Below are 20417 nucleotides of genomic sequence, written 5' to 3'. Positions count from 1 at the left end.
GCAGCAGTGATTCGCTATCATTGTTGAAGGGTAAGTTCAGGAGTTCACTGCTGTATCACACTGACCCCACTAACAGAACACAGAAAGCTGAGGTCACCTAAAGGAACCATTACAGGCTGCAAAAAATAAAAGAAAAAAGTATATTTTTGCCAAACGGTTAAAAAAAAAAAAAAATAACACATGCAACGACTAAATTCGTAGATAGAACAGTGAGTTTTGTAATTTGTCTGGACTTCACTTTTAGCAATAACCTACCAAAACTCTAGAGATCACAATATTTAAAAAAAAAAAAAAAAACAGTTATAAAGAATACTGAAAGTTAATAATAATAATAATAACAATACATACCCAAGAGGTAATAAGTAATCCTAACAAAGGATGCAGCTTTCTTCCAAGACTCAATGATAGAGCAGAAATCTATGTAAATGAGGGGTACCCAGTACAGCTGGAATCCAGTCTTATGATACGCACTGAACACGTGCTTCAGATCATATGAATGAGCAATGCTTTACAGATGAAAACATCCATTTATACAGCAGGCACCATTAGACACAATGGGAAACTAAAGACGGAAAAAATATCAGCTTCCAGGAAACAGACGCCCATGAAAAAACTAAATGTATTACATGTCACAGGTCTTTTGTACAGATCTGTTATAATAATAATCAATCCAAAATACAGTACGACTTGAAAAGGGAGGCGCAAAAGTAAAGCTGATTTATTCATAACGGAATGAACCTAACACAAAACTGTATTAACATAAAAAGACACATTAAAGCCAACATTTCATATTCATGATATGTGCCTGCTGTACCATGTACTTGTATAAAAAAGTATTTGGTTTTCTTTAAATTGCTTCCTTTGTGTGAAAAATTCTTGCGGCTCCTGCCAGAGTCATATATTTTAAAAAACTGACCACCCTAGGCATCAGAGGACAGCATGGCCAGTGTTCTGGCTGTGCTGGAAGCTAATCCAAATGATCAGACTTGTGCCAACACCCACCCCCCCATGCAAAGCAAATCATTGGGTAGATCAGTGTGATTCAGTTTCTCCTCCCTCCCACAGCTTATCATGCTGCTGAGAACAGAGGGAATGTGATCACTTATTCACTTGACCTCTGGAAGATTTACCCCCCCTTCACAACCAGGCCATTTTTTGTTACATGGCATTGCGTTACTTTAACTGATAATTGCACGGTCAGGCAACACTGTACATAATAAATAAAACGTATGTCCTATTTTCCCACAAATAGAGCTTTCTTTTGGTGGTATTTGATCACCGCTGTTTTGTTTTTGTTTTTTTTTTTTTGCGCCCTTAACAAAAAAAGCGAAAATTTTGAAAAAAAAAAAAAAAAAATTAACTTTCTGTTATAAAACATATCCCATAAAAATGAAAACAACCAATATTTTTTCATACATTTAGGCAAATATGTATTCTGCTACATATTTTTGGTAGAAAAAAAATCCCAATAAGCGTATATTGATTGGTTTGCGCAAAAGTTCTAACGTCTACAAACTATGGTACATACACTGAAATTTTTATTTATTTTTTTATATTGTGGCAAACAATCTGACACATAGTGGGAACCAGCGACACTAATACAGTGATCAGTGCTAAAAATATGCACCGTCATTGTACTAATGACATTGCCTGGGAAGGGAGTAAACATCTAGGCGATCAAAGGGTTAAAAGTGTGCCTAGCCAGTGTTTTTGTGTTTAATATGTGGTATTTTTAAAGCAGGGAAACAAAATCCAGCACATCCCTGCTGATAGAACAGAACTCTACATTGTTTACAGAGCTCTGTTCCGTCTTTCTCCTTGCTGTTTAGCAGGTGCCAGCGGACATCCGTTGGTCGGCACCTGTTGATCAGCTTGTGCTGTGACAAATCACAGCACAAGCGGGGAGCCCCGTACCGGGAACTGCATAATCACGTATATACACACACACACATTGTTGCAATATTTGTACTGTGTACGGTCGGCAAGTGGTTATAAAAAATAAATACATTTTAAAAAATAAAATTAAAAAAAAGGGAAAAAAAGTATTTGTGTTTTTTTAATATGTATAAACAAATATTTTGCCTTCCATTTCTATTTTAAACTGAATGGGTTGTTTTACAAGGTAAGGGTTTACATATTATTATAATAGAGAATTTATATAGCACCAACAGTTTACAATATAAAGGGAGACCAAACAATTACAACACAGTTTAATACATTAGAAATAGGAGGGCCCTGCCCATGGTGCTTACAATCTATTCTAAAGGATACTTTAAACAGTCCAAGTTTTACCTCTGCACTACAAAATGTTCGATGTGAGGCCCATTGGTGACACGACTGATGCGGAAACAGTACTCTAGTTCTGTCCTGACTTGTGCCAGCATATCATCAGATAATGATTCCACTGCTTCTGTGATTCATTGTCTCAGGTCCCTCAGATTCTGTGTCATGGGGGGTACATACACTAAAGCCTTGGTGTACTCCCACAGAAAGAAGGCACAAGGTGTTAGGTCTAGTGATAGCAAAGGCCAGAGCTTCATTGGTGAATTGTTCTTTGTTGCACAGACAATCCAATGTCCTGCTAGGGCAGGGGTCTCCAAACTTACTAAAAAAAAAAAAAAAAAAAAAAAAAAAAAAAAAGGCCAGTTTACTGTCCTTCAGACTTTAGGGGGCCGGACTGTGCCCAGTGGGAGTAAACAATGCCCGATCATTGGTATTAGGTGGAAAATTGTTGGCGTCAGTGGAAGGAATAGTGCCCCACTGTTGGCGTCAGTGGAAGGAATAGTGCCCCACTGTTGGCGTCAGTGGAAGGAATAGTGCCCCACTGTTGGCGTCAGTGGAAGGAATAGTGCCCCACTGTTGGCGTCAGTGGAAGGAATAGTGCCCCATTATCGGTGTCAGTGGAAGGAATAATGCCTTAAGGGCCAGATAAAGGAAAGCAAAGGGCCGCAATTTGGAGACCACTGTGCTAGGGTATCATTCAGGTATCAGTGAACATCCAAGTGGAAATGGGGAGGAGCGTCATCAAAACAGCGAAAGTGCCAACGTAAAAACATCAATAATCTGTTTTGTCACCAACGGGGCTCACATTGAACATTTGAAGGAAAGAGGTACAACTTGGAAACGTATCTTTTCATGGTAACACAGTTGTTTTAGGTTCATTCAGTTATGAATAAATCAGTTTTATGTTTACACCGTCCCATTTGGCTCACACTGTATATATTCATTATGTGTGAAAAGGGCCGTCTGTAAAGCGGAGGCAAAAGGGGCAGCTGCCCCAGGTCCAGTTATTGTTGTGGGGCCCAAAGCAGCTGCCCCTTGAGCACGCACCAGTGCTGCCATATATCCAACTTTCTTTTCTCTTACCAGTCACAGTGGCGCCACTGCAGTCATGGCCCTTGCTCGCCACTGCCAGCATTAGTGGTTGGTTGCCAGGACCGCCCAGCGTCTAGCAACCAACCACGTGGTTAGTTTGACCCTGTCCCCCAGCATTGGGAGAGAATGGAACTTCCTCCTTCAATCGTGGTTGCTGCCACACCTCCCGACACCCTCCTGCAGCTGTCAGTATGAATGGTTGGTTGCTAGTACTGCCCAGCGTCTAGCAACCAACCACAAGGTTTGTCTGATCACCCCCCCCAGTGTTCAGAGGAGAACAGAACTTCCTTCTGAAGACCTGCCAGGTGTTTTTTCACCTTAATGCATAGGATACATTAAGGTGAAAAAACACGAGGGTTTACAACCCCTTTAATAAGAGGAGGGGATATCTCTGGGGACCCAGAAATAGAAATAAAATTGCTGCCCCTTATCAAGAACCATGTTATCCATTTTATTTTGACATGTTGCTACTTTAGAGCAGCTGAAGAAAAACGTATTAATCAAGCTGCTATAGGTCTCATTGCTCCCATTTCACATTGCCTTGCTATACAACAAAATTGATAAATGTCACATCTTCACACAAATGGAGGGAAAGTTATTTTAAATAACTAAAAACACTTTCAAAATGTCCTGATTTTTTTTAAAAGTCACACAACTTCATACACTACTAAAACAAATAAGAAAAAAATGATTTCTAGAAATTCTACACATTAGAGAACACTTTTTTTTTTTTTTCTATAAAGCATTAAAGCATTTATAAAATTGTTGCGCAAATACCATGCAACGACCGCCAATTTATTCCCTAGGGTATCTGCTAAAAAAAATATATATAAAGTTTGGGGGTTCTGCATAATTTTCTACCAAAAAAGTATTTTTACATGTAGGAGAGGAGGGCCAGAATAGGCCCGGTATGGAAGTGGTTAAAGATCTACGTGTTTACACACTTTCAGAGCAATTAACCTGGATGCACAGAATTCAATTTTCTTTAAACTCTGCTAAGCCGACCTTAAAAACAAATGTCACATGTTTTATGCTACACCCATATTTAGAGTGTACCATTAGACTTGGTCACATGTCCCAGCCCCTCACCTAATTGCAGGGCTCTTCCACCTGGAGTTTCCTCTCATTATTTTTGCAATTAGCGTGGCTCCACCCACACAGATGAGTAATCCAATCACAGTGATCTGTCCATTAAAGACTACAAGTCCAATCTGTCACCATGGCAGAGAAACTCGTAGACGTCAATGGAGCACAAGCACAGTGACATCACCAGTAGTCCTCTGTCCAGCCCCATAACAGAAGAATTGTATCTCTGTCCTGCCCTGGAGCCGGGGAAACTTCAGGAGCCCGTGCCTTGCACCCAGGATGCAATGATTATGGCGGCAATGCTCTGCAGACTTCAATTCTTTAAAAAAAAAAAAAAAAAAAACAATAAAAGTATAACTAAAAAGGAAAAAATTTTTTTTTTTTTTTTAAAGCTTTGAAGAGGGATTAGAACATGTGTCAGTGTTTATTGCTGACTGTACCCCCCCCCAACCCCGCTAAAAGAGATTCATCCTCTCTATATGTCCCGTTTACTATTATCATTAAATGTGAAAGTAAAGAAAATCCCTAATTTTGGGTTTTCCCCAGAAAGTAATAGAGGGGAAATCTTCCAATGGGGACACTAGTTCTGGTGACCTGGGGGTCCCCAAGGAATTCCCTTAATTTGCAGGGATTTTTTCTGACTTCCTGTTTGGCTATGGGACAGGAAATGAAGGGAAATCTCTGCAATGGGACACAGATGGCGGGGGGGAAAAAAAACTGGCAGGGGTTATATCCCTCCCTTACTGTATCCAAAATGAAAAAAAAAAAAAGTTTTGCCTATAGTTCTACTACTTTAAATTGCACTTTTTTTTTTTTTTACTGGGGCTCATTCACACAGCTCATAGGTGTGTGCATCGCATGTGACTGGTGTCCAATCACCCCATGCACACAGGGCTCTGGCGCTAGCTCTGCGCTTTCTACTCCGAGGAGCGATGTCACGTCTCAATACTGAAGCCCGACTTCCATATCGAGAAGTGATAGCGCTCCTCTGAGCAGCTGCACCAAACCCTCTCCACCATCCCCAGGCACTGTGTTTTGTGACATACAGGAGGGTGGGGAGGTGCCAATGGCATTGCTAGTGCAGGGCATCCAGGCATTGCCCTGCTCCAACTGCCGGCATCCTCAGCACCTCTCCCTGCTGACCGCTGCCTGTCAGCCAGTCGACCGCACTGTATCTGAGGTATGGTGTTGGGGGGAGGGGGGGGGATTTTTCGTGGCAGTTGTACAGCTAGGGGGAGGTGGGAACCTTGAACTCTGCACACTCCCCAAATCTGCGGTCTCTGTAGACCCCCTGACTGCGCACTATGTACACTGCACACCGCCGGAACCGCATGTTTGTGGTCCTGCACCTGTTATCTGAGAAAGAAAAAAAAAAAAAAAAAAGGAAGAAGGATAGAGATATATACATACAAACACACACACACACACACGCTCAAAAGTTTTCACACCCTGGCAGAAATTGTGATATTTTAGCATTAACATTAAAAATATGACTGATCATGCCAAAAACTGTCTTTTATTTAAGGATAGCAATCACACAAAGCCATTTATCATCACATATTTTTTGGATCATTTTTAAAATCATAATAACAGAAATCACCCAAATGAACCTGATAAAAAGTTTACATACCCTGGAATGTTTGGCCTTGATACAGACACAGAAGGTGGCACACACAAGTTAAAAAGGCAATTAAAGGTTACATTTCCCACATTTGGCTTTTTAAAGCACACAATTTAGTGTCTGTGTATAAATAATCAATGAGTTTGTTAGCTCTCACATGGATGCACTAAGCAGGCTAGACACTGAGCCATGAGGAGGTAGAAAAGAGAAGTCAAAAGACCTGCGTAACAAGTAGGGGTGCGCATCTTCACTGGTCTCATGATTCGATTACGATTATCTGGTCAACGATTCGATTCCGCGATGCATCACAATTACGGACGCGCTCCTACTTCCGCTTGGGCCGCCTAGGCGGCCCTTCCTCCCTGCAATCTTCTGGGACACATCACAGGTCCTAGAAGATTGCCCGGCTATGCAGGACAGCGCAGTGAGACATGTGCAGTTGCGCACCAGGCTGTGAAGCTGCAAGCTGTCACAGCCAGATGCCCACAGTAGTATTGCCAGCGCCGTGGATAGGCAGGGAAGAGAATGGAGGGTTTGGGTGGCCACGTCGCTGGATTGTGGGACAGGCGAGTGTATTTTTATTAAAAGTCAGAAGATACACTTTTTTTGTAGCTGCTGACTTTTAATGAACAAAAAAATTTACTAGGCGGCCCCTCCCTGCCAACGATCTTCTGGGACACAACACAGGTCCCAGAAGATTGGCTGGCCAATGGCAGAGCGCAGTGCGTGCCCGGCCGTGAAGCTATAAGCTGTCACGGGTGGGTGTCACTGCCCACAGTAGATATGACGGCGCCGAGTAGAGGAGCGAGGCTCTGTAGCGGCCGCATCGATGGACCGTGGGACAGGTGAATGTCTGATTATTAAATGTCAGCAGCTACACTTTTTGTAGCTGCTGACTTTTAATAAACTAAAAAACAGGTGGAACTCCAGGTGCACTACAGGGTACAGGAATTCACACACACGGCTGCTGGGAGGTCAGGAAGGATTAGAATCCACAACTGACAAACAGCTCTGTGAAGTTCCCTGTACTATCTCTGTGATGACATTTCTCTGGGCTCCCTTGTTTGCACCTTCCAGCACACTAGTAGTTAGGTCCCTTTCACACGCGCGGACAGTATGTCCGCATTTCATCCATCCGTTTTCGGATGAAATACGGACATACATGCATCCCTATGGGATGGCGGGTGTCAGCGGATGAACATCCACTGACACCCGATATCATCTGTCCCCACTTTGGTCCGATTCTGCAGACGGAGGAAAATCCTATTTTTCTATCTGTCTGCGGATCGGATAAAAATGGACAGACGGTCTGTGTTCATTCTTTCCCCCCATAGGGGAGAGCGGAGATCTGACAGGGCAGTCCCTGCACAAGTGCACAGTATGCAGGGACCGCCCTGTCATCCACCGGCTCAGTGGGGATCAACGGAGTGATCCCCGCTGAGCAAGCGGATGTTCACGGGGTGGATCATCACGGATCCGTCCCGTGTGAAAGGGGCCTTAACACAGTGGAATGTGCAAATGGGGGGGGGGAAGGAAGGGAAATACACCAAAATAGCCGGGAAGCACAGAGCACGTGTAGGAGCCACTGTATGTGGAGTACAAACACATTTGTACTCAACATACTGCTGTTAAAATACCTGTGTGGTAATAAATGCAGTTGTAATCCATTAAGTGACCACCGCTGTATGTGCATTTTAAAATATATGCAGCGCAGCTTCATACCTCATACCTTAGTATCTGTATAACTGTGTCTTTGTCAAAATGGCTTTTGTTAATAAATGCAATTGTAATCCATTAAGTGGCTTCCGCTGTGTTTTTTTTTTAAATATATGCAGCTTCATACCTTGTTTTTTAGTTTGTGTATATAACTGTATAAGCCACTCATGTGACTGCTCAGTCCAGCCCACGTCTCTGTCTCTTCTGATGTCAGTGGGAGTTCTCTGCCCCGCCCACCGACTGTAGCTATCAGATCAGAAGAGCGGTGGGCGGGGCTGACGTCAGGAGATATGTGAGGAGAGAGGCGGGCCGGACTGAGCAGTCACATGAGCGGGATATACAGTTATATACACAGACTACAAAACGAGGTATGAAGCTGCATATATTTTTTTTAAAAACACATACAGCGGTGGCCATTTAATGGATTGCAATTGCATTTATTAACAAAAAGGAGGGGCGGGGTAAGTCGGGAGGACGTCACCAGACATTGATTTTTCGGGGTGCTTGCATCGATACCGCATCGGGGACCCCCGAATCGCGATGCATCGATTAAATTCCACACCGCTAGTAACAAGGTAATGAAACTTTACAAACATGGAAAAGGATATAAAAAGATATCCAAAGCCTTGAATATGCCAGTCAGTACTGTCAGTACCGTTCAATACCTTAATAAGAAGTGGAAAATTTGGGGATCTCTTAAAACCAAGCCAAGGTCAGGTAGATCAAGAAAGATTTCAGCCACAGCTGCGACAGGAACTGTTCGGGATACAAAGAAAAACCCACAGGTAACCTCAGGAGAAATACAGGCTGCACTGGGGAAAACGATGTGGTTGTTTTTAAGGAGCACAATACGATCATACTTGAACAAAATAAAGAGCTGCATGGTCAAGTTGTAAGAAAGAAGCCTTTACGGTAGCGGCAGAGGCGATTGGGTCCTCTTCCTTGTGTGGTATGGAGATGAGTGAGGGAAAGATGGCCCCCACCCGTTTCCATACCATTGCAGGGTGAAAGCGACGTCAAAACGTCACTTCTGCCCATAGCTCTTAAAGAGACTTTTTTTTTTTTTTTTTTATTGCATTTTAGTGTAAATGTGAGATCAGAGGACTTTTTGACCCCAAATCTCATATTTAAGAGGTCCTGTCATGCTTTTTTCTATTACAAGGGATGTTTACATTCCTTGTAATAGGAATAAAAGCGACAATTTAAAAAAAAAAAAAAAAAAACAGTGTAAAAATAAAAAATAAGAGGTAAAATAAATAAGAAAATTTTTTTTTTTTTTTAAATGTGCCCGTCCAGCTGAGCTTGCGTGCATAAGCGAACGCATTCGTGAGCAGCGCCCGCATATGAAAACGGTTTTCAGACCACACATGTGAGGTTAGAGCAAGAGCAATAATTCTAGCCCTAGACATCCTCTGTAACTCAAAACATACAACCTGTACAATTTTTTAAACGTTGCCTATGGAGATTTTTGAGGGTAAAAGTTTGTCACCATTCCACGAGCGGGCGCAATTTTGAAGTGTGACATGTTGGGTATCAATTTCCTCAGTGTAACATTATCTTTCACAATATAAAAAAAAAATTGGCCTAACTTTACTGTTGTCTTATTTTTTAAGTCAAAAAATTTTATTTTTTCAAAAAAAAAAGTGTGCTTTTACAGTGTGACAGAAAGTATTGCAATGACCGCCATTTTATTCTCTAGGGTGTTAAAAAAATATATATATATATATATATATATATATATATATAATGAGGCTTGGTCCTTAAGTGGTTAAATAAGAGACAGTTTTTTGGCATGATTAGTCATTTTCATGATTAATTTTTCAATATTAAATGCCAAGATTTCACAATTTTTGCCAGGGTATGCAAACTTTTGAGCACATATATATTTTCACACATATATACACACACACAGTATCTCACAAAAGTGAGTACACCAGTCACATTTTTGTAAATATCTTAGGGTGTACACCTTTAAATTTGCTGTCCCCTTAAAATAACAACACACAGCCATTAATGTCTAAATCACTGGAAACAAAAGTGAGTACAAACCTAAATGAAAATGTCCAAATTGGGCCCAAAGTGTCAATATTTTGTGTGGCCATTATTTTCCAGCACTGCCTTAACCCTCTTGGGCATGGAGTTCACCAGAGCTTCACAGGTTGCCACTGGAGTCCTCTTCCACTCCTCCATGACGACATCATGGAGATGGTGGATGTTAGAGACCTTGCGCTCCTCCACCTGCTGTTTGAAGATGGCCCACAGATGCTCAATAGGGTTTAGATATGGAGACATGCTTGGCCTGTCCATCACCTTTACCCTCAGCTGCTTTAGCAAGGCAGTGGTCGTCTTGAAGGTGTGTTTGGGGTCATTATGTTGGAATACTGCCCTGCGGCCCAGTCTCCGAAGGTAGGGGACCATGCTCTGCTTCAGTATGTCACAGTACATGTTGGCATTCATGGTTCCCTCAATGTACTGTTACTCCCCAGTGTCGGCAGCACTCATGCAGCCCCAGACCATGACACTCCCACCACCATGATTGGCTGTAGGCAAGACACACTTTTCTTTGTACCCCTCACCTGGTTGCCATCACACGCTTGACACCATCTGAATAAAATAAGTTTATCTTGGTCTCATCAGACCACAGGACATGGTTATAGTAATCCATGTCCTTAGTCTGCTTGTCTTCGGCAAACTGTTTGCGGGCTTTCTTGTGCACCATCTTTAGAAGAGGCTTCCTTCTGGTATGACAGCCATGTAGACCAATTTGATGCAGTGTGCAGTCTGAGCATTGACAGGCTGACCCCCCACCCCTTCAACCTCTGCAGCAATGCTGGTAGCTCTCATACGTGTATTTCCCAAAGACAACCTCTGGATATGACGCTGAGCACGTGCACTCAACTTCTTCGGTCGACCATAGCGAGGCCACCGTGCTGCAGCTCAGTTTCAGGGTCTTGGCAATCTTCTTATAGCCTGGGCCAGGGGTAGGCAACCTCGGCGCTCCAGCTGTGGTGAGACTACAAATCCCATCATGCCTCTGTTTCTCGTATTCAAGCCTGTGATTGTCAGGGTCTTGCAAGGTCTCATGGGACTTGTAGTTTCAAAATAGCTGGAGGGCCGAGGTTGCCTAGGCCATCGTTATGTAGAACGATTCTTGTTTTTCAGATCCTCAGAGAGTTCTTTGCCATGAGGTGTTATGTTGAACTTCCAGTGACCAGTATAAGAGAGAGAGAGATCAAAAACACCAAATACACCTGCTCCCCAATCATACCTGAGACCTTATAACACTAACAAGTCAAATGACATCGAGGGAAAATGGCTAATTGGGCCCAATTTGGACATTTTCACTTAGGGGTGTACTCACTTGTTGCCAGCGGTTTAGACATTAAAGTGGATGTAAACCCAATGTCATCCTGCCATAGGGGTTATCTATAAGGATATACATGCCTCCTGCATGTATCTTTACCTGTCAAATGTCTCCCCTCTGTTATGAGACCCGAAAAACTGCAGATTCTGTGGGTGGGTCTGTTGTCTGGAGCTCGGTGGGTGGAGTCGTGATGTCAGTAGACTCCCCGCCCACCTCTACACTCCCCTTGTCAATATGCATTTTCTCCTGTGTATTACTAAAGGCCCGTACACACGATCGGACTTTTTGACAACAAACATGCAAATTAGCTGTTTTGGGGCAACATCCGACCGTGTGTACACTCCATCGGACAAGGCCCCCCCACCCCAAAGCACCTTGTCCCCATGCTGATAAGGACAAGGGCCTCTTCCCGACAACCCTGGCCGTTGGTTGTCGGGGTCTGCGGGCAGAGGGCTTATCGATCTCACCCGGTGACCCCGCCCCCTTAAGACGTCACAGTCCCATCATGCGCTGGGACTGTGACGTCATAAGGGGGCGGGGTCACATCACCCGGTGACCATGCCCCATTCCTATATAAGTCGTTGCGCACCTCGCACACAGCATTACAGCGGGAGACAGCGTCAGGTCAACATTGGAAGAAGAGAAGAGGGAACAAGACGACAGAGAAGACCGGGCCAGCGCTAGCAAAAGAGCGGCAAAAGAGCAGAAGATAGAGGAGGAGCCCGGCAGAAGAACGGGAGAAGAACCGGACACCGGGATAAGAGGCCGGAGAGCAGGAGAAGAACCGGACACCGGGAGAAGAGGCCGGAGAGAGCAGAGAAGTCGGAAGAAGACCCCCGAAGTCGGAAGAAGACCCCCGGAGCTGCCTAATAAAAATTACTTTAAAAACCTGTCTAGTGTGTTTTTTTTATTGACACTTTTTCCCCCAGGTGAATGGGTAGGGGTACGATATACCCCATACTCATTCACATAGGGTGGAGGGGCCGAGATCTGGGGGCCCCCTCATTAAAGGGGGCTCCCGGCTTCCGATAAGCCCTCCGCCCGCAGACCCCGACAACCAACGGCCAGGGTTGCCGGGAAGAGGCCCTTGTCCTCATCAACATGGGGACAAGGTGCTTTGGGGTGGGGGGGCCCGCAGCGCGAACCCCTGCCCCAAAGCGCCCACCTCTCCCATGTTGAGGGCATGCGGCCTGGTACAGTTCGGGAGGGGGGGCGCTCGCTCGTCCCCACCCCCTTTCCTGACCGGCCGGGCTACAGGCTCGGATAAGGGTCTAGTGTGGATTTTGGGGGGGGACTCCCACAGTTTTTTCGGCATAGGGGATCCCCTTAAAATCCATACCAGACCTAAGGGCCTGGTATGCTCCTGGAGGGGAACCCATGCCGGTTTTTTATTTAAAATTTGGCGTGAAGTTCCCCCTCATGATTCATACCAAACACCTGTCGGCAATGCTTGTTGCTCATCGCGAAAGGAAAAAAAAACACATTTTTCCTTTCCCGATGAGCGAGCCAGCTCGGTGCCAACTCCCGCGACGGGGCTCGCAGGTGTCAAATCTCGCCGATACAGAAGTTGACCAAAGGGTGGCAGTAAAGAGCTGAAAAATCACGTGATTTGGTGAAAGTTAGATGAAAAAGTCCTGCCGTGTGTGCGCTTAATTAGTTTAAGGCCAACGCCCTTTGCACAAAAATCCACGAGAAAGTTTGTACAAAGTCCTATCGTGTGTATGAGGCTTTACATTGAACTTCTGCTATGTTCTCTAACATCCAGTGAAAAGACAGGAAAGTAACCACATGACTCAGCTTGCCAAATCATGCTGAGGTGTAGAACAGCCAATCCTTGCAGAGCTGCTGACGAAAGGAGTGGGGGTGGGAATTAAAAAAATGCATGTCTTAGGCTAGTGTTCCGAGATATGTAAATCACCTGTCACTCACAGGAAGGGGGAGGATATGAAAAAGTTTTTCTCTGTTTGTCAAGTTTTATCTCACTGAACAATAAAAGAGGATTGCTCAGAGCTGGATTAAACTCTTTGTGGCAAGACTGGGCTCAAATGATAGGAAATCTTATACTCTACATCAGTGGCTCTCAACTCCAGCCCTCGGGACCCACCAACAGGCCAGATTTTAAGTATTACCTTGGGGAGATGCAGACTAGAATACTGCAATCACTGAGCAGCAAATTATATCACCTGTGATGTATTTCAGTTATCTTGCAAACCTGGCCTATTAGTGGGTCCTGAGGACAGGAGTTGAGAACCACTTCTCTACATTATGACATCAAAAAAAATTAATAAATTGGGTTTACATCCACTTTACTGGCTGTGTGTTGAGTTATTTTGCGGGGACAGCAAATTTACACTGTTATACAAGCTGTACATTCACTACTTTACATTGTAGCAAAGTGTCATTTCTTCAGTGTTATCACATGAAAAGATATATTAAAATATTTACAAAAGTGTGAGGGGTGTACATACTTTTGTGAGATACTGTAATATTATATATATATATATATATATATATATATATATATATATATATATATATATATATACATACACACATACACACACATATACACACACAGTCATGGCTGAAATTGTTGGCACCCCAGAAATTTTTCCAGAAAATCTAGTATTTCACAGAAAAGTATTGCAGTAACACATGTTTTGCTATACACGTTTATTCCCTTTGTGTGTATTGGAACAAGACAAAAAAAAAGGAGAGGAAAAAAAGCAAATTGGACATAATGTCACACAAAATTCCAAAAATGGGCTGGTCAAAATTCTTGGCACCCTTTCAAAATTGTGGATAAATAAGATTGTTTCAAGCATGTGATGCTCCTTTAAACTCACCTGGGGCAAGTAACAGGTGTGGGCAATATAAAAATCACACCTGAAAGCAGATAAAAAGGAGAGAAGTTCACTTAGTCTTTGCATTGTGTGTGCCACACTAAGCTTGGACAACAGAAAGAGGAGAAGAGAACTGTCTGAGGACTTGAGAACCAAAATTGTGGAAAATAACAATCTCAAGGTTACAAGACCATCTCCAGAGATTTAGATTTGCCTTTTTCCACAGTGCGCAACATTATCAAGAAGTTTGCAACCAATGGTACTGTAGCTAATCTCTCTGGGCGTGGAAGGAAGAGAAAAATTGATGAAAGGTTGCAACACAGGATAGTCCGGATGGTGGATAAGCAGCCCCAAACAAGTTCCAAAGAAATTTGAGCTGTCCTGCAGGCTCAGGGAGCATCAGTGTCAGCACGAACTATCCGTCGACATTTAAATGAAATGCTATGGCAGGAGACCCAGGAGGACCCCACTGCTGACACAGACATAAAAAAGCAAGACTACAGTTTGCCAAAATGTACTTCAGTAAGCCAAAATCCTTCTGGGAAAACGTCTTGTGGACAGGTGAGACCAAGATAGAGCTTTTTGGTAAAGCACATCATTCTACTCTTTACCGAAAACGGAATGAGGCCTACAAAGAAAAGAACACAGTACCTACAGTTAAATATGGTGGCGGTTCAGTGATTTTTTTGGGTTGTTTAGCTGCCTCTGGCACTGGGTGCCTTGAATGTGTGCAAGGCATCATGAAATCTGAGGATTACCAAAGGATTTTGGGTCGTACTATAGAGCCCAGTGTCAGAAAGCTGGGTTTGCGTCCGAGATCTTGGGTCCTCCAGCAAGACAATGACCCCAAACATACGTCAAAATACACCCAGAAATGGATGGCAAAGCGCTGGAGAGTTCTAAAGTGGACAGCAATAAGTTCAGATCTAAATCCCATTGAACACCTATGGAAAGATCTTAAAATTGCTGTTGGGAAAAGGCGCCCTTCCAATAAGAGAGACCTGGAGCAGTTTGCAAAGGAAGAGTGGTCCAAAATTCAGGGTGAGAGGTTTAGAAAAGCTTATTGATGGTTATAGGAAGTGACCGATTTCAGTTATTTTTTCCAAAGGGTGTCCAACCAAATATTAAGTTAAGGGTGCCAAGAATTTTGACCAGCCCATTTTTGGAGTTGTGTGACATTATGCCCAATTTGCTTTTTTTCCTCCCTTTTTTTTTGTTTTTTTCCAATACACACAAAGGGAATAAACATGTGTATAGCAAAACGTGTTACTGCAATACTTTTCTGTGAGAAATACTTGATTATCTGGAAAAAATTTCTAGGGTGCCAACAATTCCGGCCATGAAAAAAAAAAAAAAAAAATTATATATTATACATACATACATACATACACATATATATATATATATACACACACACACATACATACTCACGTGTGTTTGAGCTTTAAAAGGTGCACACCCTAATAGAGTTGGCGGGGCAACACCTATGGAGCCGCTCATGGCTATACACCTGTGTCTGTGGTGGAGTAACCTGCACAAATCAATACAGCCTGACACTGTCTGTGGCTGTTCCCAAGCAATTGCTCTTTAACACGCTAGGGACAGGTGAGCGAACCCGCACGCTGACTGTTTACATCCAGGGATGCCGATCTGTCCCTAACTGCATGCAACTGTTCCATGTGCAAAAAAATTCTGGGCTGGCTAACCCAGAACCCACCTAGGTAACCGGACTTTAAAGGCTCAGCATGGGAAACCCAAACACATTTGTAATTGAGCCATCTCTGCAACATTGTCATATGGACTGATATGATATGCCTATGTTTTTATTGATCTTATTTTAACCTTTATAAATAAATAGATGTTTTACACATTTGTTTGGGTCTCCCATGAGGAGCCTTTAAAGTCTGGTGGACTAGGTGGGTTAGGTGTTAGCCAGCCCCGCACTTTTTTTTTTTGCATTTCCCATTTCAGACGTGGCTTTAAGCCAAAATCTATTTGCTATGTTCAATGTGCAATTACATGCAAAGCGGCTCAACCTGTCTGTTCTAAACTGAGACTGAATGTAAACACTTGGCATGGGAGGACACTGCCGTACGTCCCGGGTTATCGAGGTTATTAAGTGTAATGAATTTCACTGAGAAATCCCTAAATAATCCTGCCATCCCGATGAGCCTTAGCAGCATGGCCCCCTAGCAGACAATACATGGTGATCACATCATCGCTGGCCCGTGTATAGAGATCACATCATCGCTGGCCCGTGTATAGAGATCACATCATCGCTGGCCCGTGTATAGAGATCACATCATCGCTGGCCCGTGTATAGAGATCACATCATCGCTGGCCCGTGTATAGAGATCACATCATCGCTGGCCCGTGTATAGAGATCACATCATCGCTGGCCCGTGTATAGAGATCACATCATCGCTGGCCTGTGTATAGAGTAATGTTTCTCAACTCCAGTCCTCAACGCACCCCAGTAGGTCATGTTTTCAGGATATCCCTCAGATGAAAACGGCTGTGGTAATTACTAAGGCAGTGAAACTGGTCAAATCACCTGTGCAAAATAACGGTAAGTCTGAAAACATGACCTGTTGGGGTGCCTTGAGGACTGATCACATCGCCGGCCCGTGTATGGAGATCACATCGCCGGCCCGAGTATGGAGATCACATCGCCGACCTGTGTATAGAGTAATGTTTCTCAACTCCAGTCCTCAACGCACCCCAACAGGTCATGTTTTCAGGATATCCCTCAGATGAAACGGCTGTGGTAAATACTAAGGCAGTGAAACTGATCAAATCACCTGTGCAAAATAACAGTAAGTCTAAAAACATGACCTGTTGGGGTGCCTTGAGGACTGATCACATCGCCGGCCCGTGTATAGAGATCACATCGCCGGCCCGTGTATAGAGATCACATCGCCGGCCCGTGTATAGAGATCACATCGCCGGCCCGTGTATAGAGATCACATCGCCGGCCCGTGTATAGAGATCACATCGCCGGCCCGTGTATAGAGATCACATCGCCGGCCCGTGTATAGAGATCACATCGCCGGCCCGTGTATAGAGATCACATCGCCGGCCCGTGTATAGAGATCACATCGCCGGCCCGTGTATAGAGATCACATCGCCGGCCCGTGTATAGAGATCACATCGCCGGCCCGTGTATAGAGATCACATCGCCGGCCCGTGTATAGAGATCACATCGTCGGCCCGTGTATAGAGATCACATCATCGCTGGCCCGTGTATAGAGATCACATCATCGCTGGCCCGTGTATAGAGATCACATCGCTGGCCCGTGTATAGAGATCACATCGCCGGCCCGTGTATAGAGATCACATCGCCGGCCCGTGTATAGAGATCACATCGTCGGCCCGTGTATAGAGATCACATCATCGCTGGCCCGTGTATAGAGATCACATCATCGCTGGCCCGTGTATAGAGATCACATCGCTGGCCCGTGTATAGAGATCACATCGCTGGCCCGTGTATAGAGATCACATCGCTGGCCCGTGTATAGAGATCACATCGCTGGCCCGTGTATAGAGATCACATCGCTGGCCCGTGTATAGAGATCACATCATCCCTGGCCCGTGTATAGAGATCACATCGCTGGCCCGTGTATAGAGATCACATCATTGCTGGCCCGTGTATAGAGATCACATCATTGCTGGCCCGTGTATAGAGATCACATCATTGCTGGCCCGTGTATAGAGATCACATCATCGCTGGCCCGTGTATAGAGATCACATCGCTGGCCCGTGTATAGAGATCACATCATTGCTGGCCCCTGTATAGAGATCACATCATTGCTGGCCCGTGTATAGAGATCACATCATCGCTGGCCCGTGTATAGAGATCACATCGCTGGCCCGTGTATAGAGATCACATCATTGCTGGCCCCTGTATAGAGATCACATCGCTGGCCCGTGTATAGAGATCACATCGCTGGCCCGTGTATAGAGATCACATCGCTGGCCTGTGTATAGAGATCACATGACTGGGCAATGGAGGTCCAGGCAGAGGGTGGGAGATGAGCTCCTCTATAGAACACATGCAATGCCCCAGACTCTCACAATGGACCCCAGACACCTTACATTGAGCTGCTACAAAGGATAAAAGTTGTCCCTGAGCTCCCCCATCCCCAGCCATGTCTGCAGTCCTCCATGGACACAGCGAGCATAGCCGGAGCTCTGTCCATCATCACAATGGGTGTCGGGAGATGCTGAGTGTTACGGCCCAAGCCTCTCCTACCTGTCCTGTGTGTCCGGGACCCCCGCCTGCCGCATTCTCCCCTTCCTCCACTCCGGGGACCAGCGAAGGCCTATCGGGCCGCACAAATCACTCAGTCCGGGCTCTCAGCACCGCCGCCGGTCAGAGCAGTCAGCGGGCCTCTGATCTGCCCCTACCTGTGAGGGGAGGAACAGCACTTCCGGGCAGCTGCTGAAGCTGTTGCTAGGGAGGAGGGAGCGTTGCTAGGGAGAGTGTGACACTGAAAGCCTTCAGCTGACTATCAGAATTAGGCAGATCGGGTGTCATGTCCTCCACTACAAGTGTCGTAAAGCGTTACCGTGTACACTGCTGCAGCTCCGTGCAATGCAGATTTTAAAGTGTGCATATGTCATTTCCTTTCCTTCAATAAAAGCCTACTCTTCACTGAAAATCTACTTTACTAGTACTTTGATTACTACTTTGTTCATAGCTCCCAACTGTCCCTGATTTGGAGGGACTGTCCCTGATTTGGAGTAAGGATGAGCTGTGCTAATCACAGGCAGTGAGACATTGTCCCGATGCCGGGCTGCAGAGATTGTGAAATGTCTCATTGCCTGGGATTAGCGCAGCGCAGTGCCGACTTCCTGGCGGGCTCTGCATGCGGGGTGTGCGAACACGCTGGAGCTCATCCTTAATTTGGAGCAATGTCCCTCTGTCCCTCTTTCCCCCTCATTTGTCCCTCATTTTGGTCTGATCTATATAGTTGTATATAAAATGCACTTTTTACCTTTAAAAAAGTGTTTCCCGTGCTAAACCTTCCATCCAATTTCTAAACTGCTGCATTTGTAAAATTTAAAATCCAATATAAAGGAATAGTAGTGGTAAAAAAAGCCCTTGTGTTTTTTATTAACCTTTTTTTTTTTTTTCTTGGTTAATTCTCCTTTAAGGGGGTGTGGCAGGGGGCGTGTCCTATGCCTACATGCCTACATACGTTTGGTAGTAGGTGTCCCTCATTCCCATCTCCAAATGTTGGGAGGTATGCTTTGTTGAGTATTAAGAAGGTGATATCTGACTGAACACATGCTGGGGATAGTTTTTTTTTTTTTTTAGAAAAGTATAGAATAAACATTCCTATGGAGTTTTCACACAGGTGTCACACAGTTTTACAAATCACAAGATTTTCCATTTCTAGGCACCATTCACAATTTGCCGAAATTCCAAATCACATGGCAATCACTGCAAAACGCACAACACGTATTTAGGTGCCTTTCATTCTAAACGGCAGTGCGATTTTGCAGCAAAACACAGCTTTAAGAAGATTGCGTCAAGCTTGGCACCCTAAAAGGAGCCGGAGCTTCTTTTTTGGGCGACCAAGGTGCACGGGGAAGCCCACTAAAGTGAATGGACTGCCCTATGCGCGACATGCGGAATCGCAATAAAATCACCCAAACAGAACTGGGAACATACGTTCCCACTACACAAAGCGTGAATGAGGCCTAAAGGAGCACTGAGAAAGACTGTTGCATAAAAAAATGCAGTCTGTATGCATCTTTATGCAGAACATGCACATCACGTGTCCCCGCAGGGCATCGCAGCATGCTGTGGTGAATATATATATATATATATATATATATAATATATATATATATATATATATGCTATGAATATACGTAAAGTGGAATTAACCCTAAAAAAACCTTGAAGTGTCATTTATAAAAATGTTTTTAAAAAAGAAAGAGGAAACAGTGTAATGCATTGTAACAATGCATCACACCAACCACCATTGTCCCTACACAACAAATAGCAGAACACAAGTGTTTAACCTTGCAGTCTGGTGTGAAAGAGCCCTTCTTCTTTTTTTTTTTTTTTTAGAGGCAGCAGTGCAGCTATAGCAGCACCAATTATTTCCCATACTTGCTGTAGTAGTGATGGAATTATAACATTTTATAGCTGTCACTGGATTTCCCTTTTTAGTTCTCGTCGCTCTCTCTCACACTCAGAAGTTTTACACATATTGGCTTAAAAGAGAAGTATGGGATTTTTTTTTAGAATCATGCTTACCTATGCTGCATCTGTCCCCCATCTGGTCTAAGGCTGGGAACTGAGCAATCAAACACCGCCGATTGCTTGGTTTTTAGAGTTCCCTAAACAGAGAGGTGGTGACTGTCAGTTACAGGCTCTCTGCTCTGCACCCCCCCCCCC

General features: G+C 44.3%; 1 protein-coding gene across 2 annotated transcripts in view; it reads right to left on the bottom strand.

Moving 5' to 3' along the window:
• The window catches only part of CLCN3 (chloride voltage-gated channel 3), a 138008-nt gene extending 119577 nt beyond the window's left edge, over nucleotides 1-18431 (bottom strand). The window contains exon 1 of one of the 2 annotated variants that reach the window (XM_073606300.1): nucleotides 18258-18431. The gene's annotated coding sequence lies outside the window, so the exon portion shown is untranslated. The remainder of the gene's footprint in view (nucleotides 1-18257) is intronic. The other variant, XM_073606317.1, reaches the window with a different exon arrangement.
• Nucleotides 18432-20417: the final 1986 nt, after the last annotated feature.

This window comes from Aquarana catesbeiana, linkage group LG01, assembly GCF_042186555.1.
Source record: "Aquarana catesbeiana isolate 2022-GZ linkage group LG01, ASM4218655v1, whole genome shotgun sequence".
NCBI classification, from domain to species: Eukaryota; Metazoa; Chordata; class Amphibia; order Anura; family Ranidae; genus Aquarana; species Aquarana catesbeiana.
This window is presented reverse-complemented; position numbering and strand designations above follow the sequence as displayed.